The following is a 7115-nucleotide window of genomic DNA, read 5'->3' on the forward strand; positions in this document are numbered from 1 at the left end:
GATTTTCACAGGGATTAGTAAGGCATAATAGCTCTCCCACATTTCTCAGGGCAGCGTATTTTTTCTCCCCTCCACCTCCCAAAAAGGACATCAATCACTGTTACTGGTTTTTGAGTCCACAACAAGAAAAATGTTGGAACTGATGGATTGTCAAAAGGTATTAAGAAAGAGTTGCCAAGAAAAGTGACTTCACCTGTCATAAAAGTGAACACAGAATGAAGTGGCAGCAAAAATGGCAGGATCTCACTAGCCTGTACTTGTCTTCAGAAATCTCACATTTTTCAACTATATATATATATATATGGGTAAAACATTTACACATCAAATAAAAAATGATGTAATACTATGCTGGGAGGATGAGGCAGTAGAGAAGACAACAAAAGGCTTTGCTCCTACTAATGTTCAACATCAGTTTTAGTATGACATTTATCACCACTTGGGACTCTCATTTGCTCACCAACCCTGCCAAACCCCACACTGTCTTGACAACTCCCATCACCCCAACACCCTTACAGCTCCTTCACCCCAACACCCCCATATACCCATCACAACCCACCCGGTTTCCAATCTCTATCTCACAGTTTGTCCAAAACTCGTGCCTCCTCCAACATTTCACCCTAGTCTCAAGATCCGCTGTCACCGTCAATCACAGAGAAGAGGGGCATGAAGAGAAGAGAGCTTTCCCCTCTTTCAGCACGCACCACTTTCACTGGCAGATGAAAGCGTGCATTTATAAATGGACACTTCTTTCTGGTGGCAGTGAACTAAGGAGAGAATGTTTTCAACCTGTAGCAGCAGTGGCGACAATAACGGGGAGCACCCCTTCAGCTTGTCTCCCCTCATTGTCCACGCATGAAACCAAGCTAGGAGGCAGCGGGTGGCTGCAACAACAACAGGAGGGACATGGGAATGCCCACCTGGGCCACCCACCTACCCACTTGCTTGTTCTGCTGGCCTGTTTACTCATGCTACTGACCTGCCTGCTTTGGTCACTCACTCTGCCCGCTGTTGTTGTGTTGCAATTTATGTGGTTGCCAACTGGCAGTCACACAAATTGCAGTGTGAAAAACTTTCTCGTATATAGGAAGATATGAAATACCCCTACTCGGAAGCATCTGTTAAAAATAGGTTTGGCTACTCCTGAAAGCTAGTATCTTATTTCCTATTTTAAAGCAACACAAAAGGCCCGTGAGAAAGTTTTCCTGCCAGGGTGTAACCCTATCTGTACATCTGAAGAGCAGCATCTCTTCCCAGTCAGCTCTCTTGCCAGCATCAAGGCCACATATGGAAAACAGACTGAAGCTTTTTTGTCAATAAATACAAATAAGACCATGGTCATATGCTCAACTCAGAAATGTAATGAATGTGGGAACAGACTGTGATATAGTTATACTAAGAGTGAAGACAGCAAGAAGACCCGTGGGGTTCCTTCCAACTCTATAAGTCTAAGATTAATTGGTTATGGTTCATATCCTTCTATTTCCCCAAGAAATGCAGATCAGAATACCAGATGTTTTGGTGGTGGTGTTTTAAGTAAGAAATTATTTATAAGGGCCTTGAGAAGTCATTTCAAGAGCAGCAAAGGCTTTTCCAGAGAGGGCAGTTCTGAACTTTGACAAATGGATGCTTTTCTCTTTGGTAGACTTTTAGCATGCCTCAGTTATATGGTCTTTGCCCAGCCAAATTCACCACAGATGCTGACCATTTGATTGGGCATCTGTTCCTGCACTCTGCATGCTTCTCGAAGACTGTACACCACCAGGGCAGTGTTTCTGAAATGAAAATGTTGATCCTCTCAGAGGATGGGAAAGGACTGCGAAACTCCAAAGAAAAGGGCTTTATCTTGCAGATTGTTTTGTTTCAGATACAAACAAAATTCCAGCTGTGAAAAGAAAGGATAGGACTTTCTCTAGTATGTGGCAACTAAAGAGGAACTGAATGGGTGAGTCTTACTCCAATGCCTTAATAGAGTTGATGGGTGGGTACTAAAAATTTTAGTCAACAGAAGGGATGAACATGTCACAGTCGTCTTTGAAAGATGGGCCATGTACATGCACAAATTATATATGGGTTGGCACAGAGAGACACTTAAAAGAATAGCAGCTGCAAGTAACTGCATCACTATTGTAAATTTATATCCCATGTCCTTCTCCAAGGAATGGTGGCTTTAAAAAAAAAAAGTGAAATCAGAGTAGATCTATTGAAATTAATGGACCCAATTCAGTCATGTTACAGTGGATCTACTCTGAGGAAAACTCAGTTGAATAACACCCACTGCTTAAAAAAATAAAATGTAGTGTAAACCTCCAAAGCCTCAAAGATAATCAGTTTTCAATTGTGCCCAGCATCTGTATACTACTGAATATTTTGATGGCTTTGCTGTATGCACTATACAGCAGTTTTCACAACAATGGCAATATCTCTAAGTATCATAATTGATGTTTCATCAGCATTTTCACCTTAATAGCTCTACTTGACTTGTGAAATTGCTCTGTGGGAACAACAATTTCCTGCTGAGTCTGTTTGGAATGTTACGCTGCTTTTCAATTTTAGATTTTAATGCTCAGTCTCTAAAAGAAGAAAGACAGTACATTGCCAACACCTAAAATCCTACAACATCTTCCACATTAAAATGACCATATTATGAGTCACTGCTGGCAGAGTTCAGCTACTTAGAAAGAGAAATGCCAGTGCTTTACTTTAATAGCATATTATTACCAGGTGCTCAAATATAATCTGCTTCAGGAAGAAACTGTTATACTGATGTTGCATGCTCACCAAAAAGTTCAGAAAATCACACTGCAGGGTTTCATTTCATTCGAGTGAGATGGAACACAGCTGATCTGTGTCTCTGAACAAAGGCAGAGCCTATTGAAAGCAGACTCAGCAGAAACCCGATGCTGATATACTGAGCTTAATTAACACAGTTGCTGTGAAAGATTCAGGGCAGTGGCATGTTGAACTACCTTCTATGCGAATTTTCATAACAAAACTCACACCACTTATTCATGATCCTGCAGCTCAAACAAACAGAACTGAGAATAGATCAGAGGCCACTCACACGTCTCCAGCCTAGATCTCTGTAAGCCCTAACACAGCGTCTCCTTTTCCAAATGCTAGGAAAACATAAATTAATGTCTTACTGACTCCAAGCAATACATTGTCCCTACATTACAGAACCCTAAACATCCTCTTGCCTGCACACTGGCCACAGTATATTTAAACCATGAAAAACAGCAACTCACCCACCAGGAGAATTCAGCAGAATGCCTGCAGCATCTGAAAGGAGCATGTGACTTTTGTGTACTTCTCTATCGCTCCGCCTCTGCCACCTGCTCAGAGTGTTTATGGAATTGCTGGCCAAGAAAATAGCACAGCTACTGCTTCATGACTGCACTCAAATTCCTTGCCCTTTCTCAGTACAGTTTTAGAAGAGGGTTGTACATGAAGCACTAATTAAGCCAGGGGAAGCAGGGAGTTCCCAGAAAATTCACTGGTGGTGTTACAAGGCAGTAATTCAGACCCATGTCATGATCAGGGTGCAGGAGGCTTCTTTTGAATTGAGGCAGTGGCCACCCACAATGACCCTGAGCATATAAGCCAGTTTTGCTCCCCACCCCCACCCTAACATACACACTTTTTCATTCATGTTTACAAAGTTCCTGGAAAGAGCTTTTGAAATAAAAATCAGAAAAGTAAAACAGGCGGAAGCTGTTCTTTTGCCATGGAAATGACACAGTCACTACACCACTCCCTGCTATTATGCCAAATGTAGGTAATACAGAGAAGATAAGCAGTCAGGTTTCAGAGTGAGCTCTCCCTCTTTGAACAGGGTGTTAGAACTCCATGACTACCAACTAGAAGTGAGAAGGGAATGTAGTTTTCTGAACCAGACCAATGACCACAAACACAAGCCAGAATTATCATCCATCCCATACCTACTCTTCACTGAAAAGCCTCAGAGAGAGAGAGAGAGAGAGAGAGAGAGAGAGAGAGAATTTTAATGTCACCTCATTAGAGAATCAAAAATCTTTAACCAACTGACTAATCTAGGGCAGAGGTGGTCAAAGTGTAGGACTCCAAATGCTCGGACTACAACTTGTATCAGCCCCAAGCACTGGCTGAATCTGATGGGAACTGTAGTGCAAAACATCTGTAAGGCCACTGGTTAGCCACCCTAATCAAGATGGGGTTTTTTATTTTTAAAAAAGACAACAGGGCAAATTACCACTAAAATCTCTCTAATTTCACAATATCATTAAATAATTTTGTATCAAACATACTGCCAGCAAGTCATTTTAACCACTCTCTCTAAGTCTCTCTTTCCATGCCAGAAAAATAATAATTCTACCCTCAGCAGGAATGAGAAGAGCTATACCATTGTAACTCATGATATATCTAGAACACATACACTACTGTAACTCATATTTTACACATACACACTCTCACACACACATTTCCCAATCTTGCCTTTTCTCATGGAGATGGATAAAGCAGGTGTTAACCTGCATGTCATTCCTAAAGTTCTTCAAAATCACCTTGACTCATCAGACTGAGGCAGATAAAGGATTCAAGACATAGCTGAACTGGCACACACTGACTACCCTGCACCCAGCTTTTGCAGAAGCTAGTGGATCCAAATGTGCTGTTCTAGCCAACTCCTTTTTCCTGGCCAAACCTGGTAAGTCTGCCTAGCAATAATTATATGGATCTTCCTAACCATATGCCTTCACCTACAATGGTTTATTTTATTGACTGAGTGCTTTTATATCCCACCTTTGTCTCCAAGGAGTTCAAGGCAGCATACATGGCTCCCCCAACCACCCTCATCATTTTATCCCCACAACAAGCTTGGGAAGTAGGTTAGGCTAAGATACAGTGAGTGGCCCAAGATCACACACTGAGCTTCATGACTGAGTGGGGATTTGAACCCTGGTCTCCTAGGTCCTAGTCCAACACTCTAAGTACCACCACACCCTATACACAATTTAAACATGAACACACAGAGCATCTGCCAGGTTGCAGGGTTAGTTTCTGGGTGTGAAGGGTGCAGATGGCTTCCCATTTCCTGCTCCATGGAAGCACATGATGTGTAGAAGAAATGCTGTCACACACTGTTTAGTGCACAGGGAAGCCGTCCTCTCGCAGGGAGCACTTGCATTTGGCCTTGCGCTCTAAGTGCACTGAGTGGTCTCTACATCTTGCCACCTGCATGCACAAACAATAGGCAACACAGTGCCCTCTGTCGTCTAAATTGCTTCTACTCTTGTTACTGAGTGAACTATACTACATGTGCATCTTACAAAAGCCATTCACAATTAATCCTGTCTATTTGTCGCAACACAAGTATATTTTCAAAACTGGTAATTCGCCTTAAAAGTAAAAGGGTTCAATTTCTATTAAAGCATTTTGTTACTCTCCCAAACACAAAGCAATCCGAGCACACTAAATATCACTGCTTATCAACCAGTTAAGAAATTCATTCTTCTCACCTCCTGTTGCCCACTGGTCAGGTAAATAGGAATATTTGGATTTTACTCTTCATCCCCAGCAAAAAGGCAACAGCAGGGTCACTGTTCCTACTCTGGAAGTGCTTGCAGTGGTATGACAGGGATTTTGTATCCTCATTTCAGGCTTTTGTTTTTATAGAGGGTGTGATCCATGCACAAAACTTGTTCTATCATGAGGATCACTTCTTGAAGGACTCTGCCTTGTGATTACAGTGTAACAAAGGGCACTCTAAAAGTTTGGCATTTTCTTTACAAAAGCAATAAAATAAACAATCGTTTCACAATCAGTATCAAGCTACATATTCATATTTAAAAGGAAGGCGTCTGTTTATTTATTTGCTACCTGCCCTTTACTATAAAGTCCCTGGGCAGGTTACAACCATAAAAATATACAATTATAAAACAAGTAAAACAGTTATAAACATAAAGCAAGATAAGTAAAAACACTTCCATTTAGAAAAAGTTAAAAACAATTCCACAAATTAAAAACAGTTTCAATATAATTCTAATACAGATGCATTCATTTTATAGCAACTATAGAAGTGAAATCTATTGTACCCTGCCCCTAGAATGTTAGGGCGAAAGGCAGGTTGAATACCCTTAATAAATAATAATTCTTCCTTCTGCTAAGAAAATATGACAAGTCCAATGAAGATGCAATGGTGATATGATTAAGACAATGTTAAATTATAGAAATAAATCTTCTGCAATAAACAGTTTTGTTACCATCAGAAAGTTAAAGATTAAAGTAAATGTAAGAGTGAGTTCAAGATTCCATTTTGGATATACATTATATTATTTTTGCTGTTATCTGGATTATGTTCTTGTATTTTATTGATGGACCTTATTATGAATTATCAATGGACTAATTTTAATGCATATTTGCTAACATGATTTTTTTCATTAGCCTATTGTTTATATGACTATTTAAATTTTGTTATGTATTGTAATTGTTAGTGAATTATCTTACATAAAATTTGATGTGAGCCATTTTGAGGATGGTTCAGCATAGAAAAGTGGCATACAAATAAATAATGGTGGCGATAATAAACAGAAAGCTACTTGGGATTTCTTTTAGGTTTCAGATGCTCCACTTCATTCCAGCTAATCTCCATATACCACAAAACAATGACAATGGTCCATGCTAGTTCTTTCAGCACACCACTGGGTCAGCATAGGCGAGACAAGATCACATTGCACAAAATTCCAGGAAACATAGTAGCTCCTCCATTTACTCAAACATTAATTTACAACCTTTAGCTTTACTGAACTGGCAGTGTGGGAATACCTTAAAAATGAACAGATGAGTTTGCTGAAGAGCACAAACAAAACCATTATAATTTTCTGTCCTCATTTCTGAAAGGCTACACAGAGGGTGGAGTTGTGCATTATATCAAACCCGGTAAAGCCAGGGAAATACATACCGTAACTTACACCTGGTACTAAGAAACAACAGCCTTGTCTTAACCAAGGTAACTAGGGTTGTGAATCAGTCAGCTAAGCCTTGCAAAGATAGGCAGTGACAGTACTTACAAACTATATGTGAATCCTTTTCATGTAGCAGAAATGCACAGAAAGATATTCAACTAGGTTTCAATGAAAGTA

The 7115-nt window shown here is 40.2% G+C and overlaps 1 protein-coding gene across 1 annotated transcript in view; it reads right to left on the reverse strand.

Annotated features, from left to right (window-relative positions):
• Positions 1-3269, reverse strand: part of PPARD (peroxisome proliferator activated receptor delta) — a 52304-nt gene extending 49035 nt beyond the window's left edge. The window contains exon 1 of the mRNA XM_081865373.1: positions 3246-3269. The gene's annotated coding sequence lies outside the window, so the exon portion shown is untranslated. The remainder of the gene's footprint in view (positions 1-3245) is intronic.
• Positions 3270-7115: the final 3846 nt, after the last annotated feature.

This window comes from Podarcis erhardii, assembly GCF_964252035.2.
Source record: "Podarcis erhardii genome assembly, chromosome: 6".
NCBI classification, from domain to species: domain Eukaryota; kingdom Metazoa; phylum Chordata; class Lepidosauria; order Squamata; family Lacertidae; genus Podarcis; species Podarcis erhardii.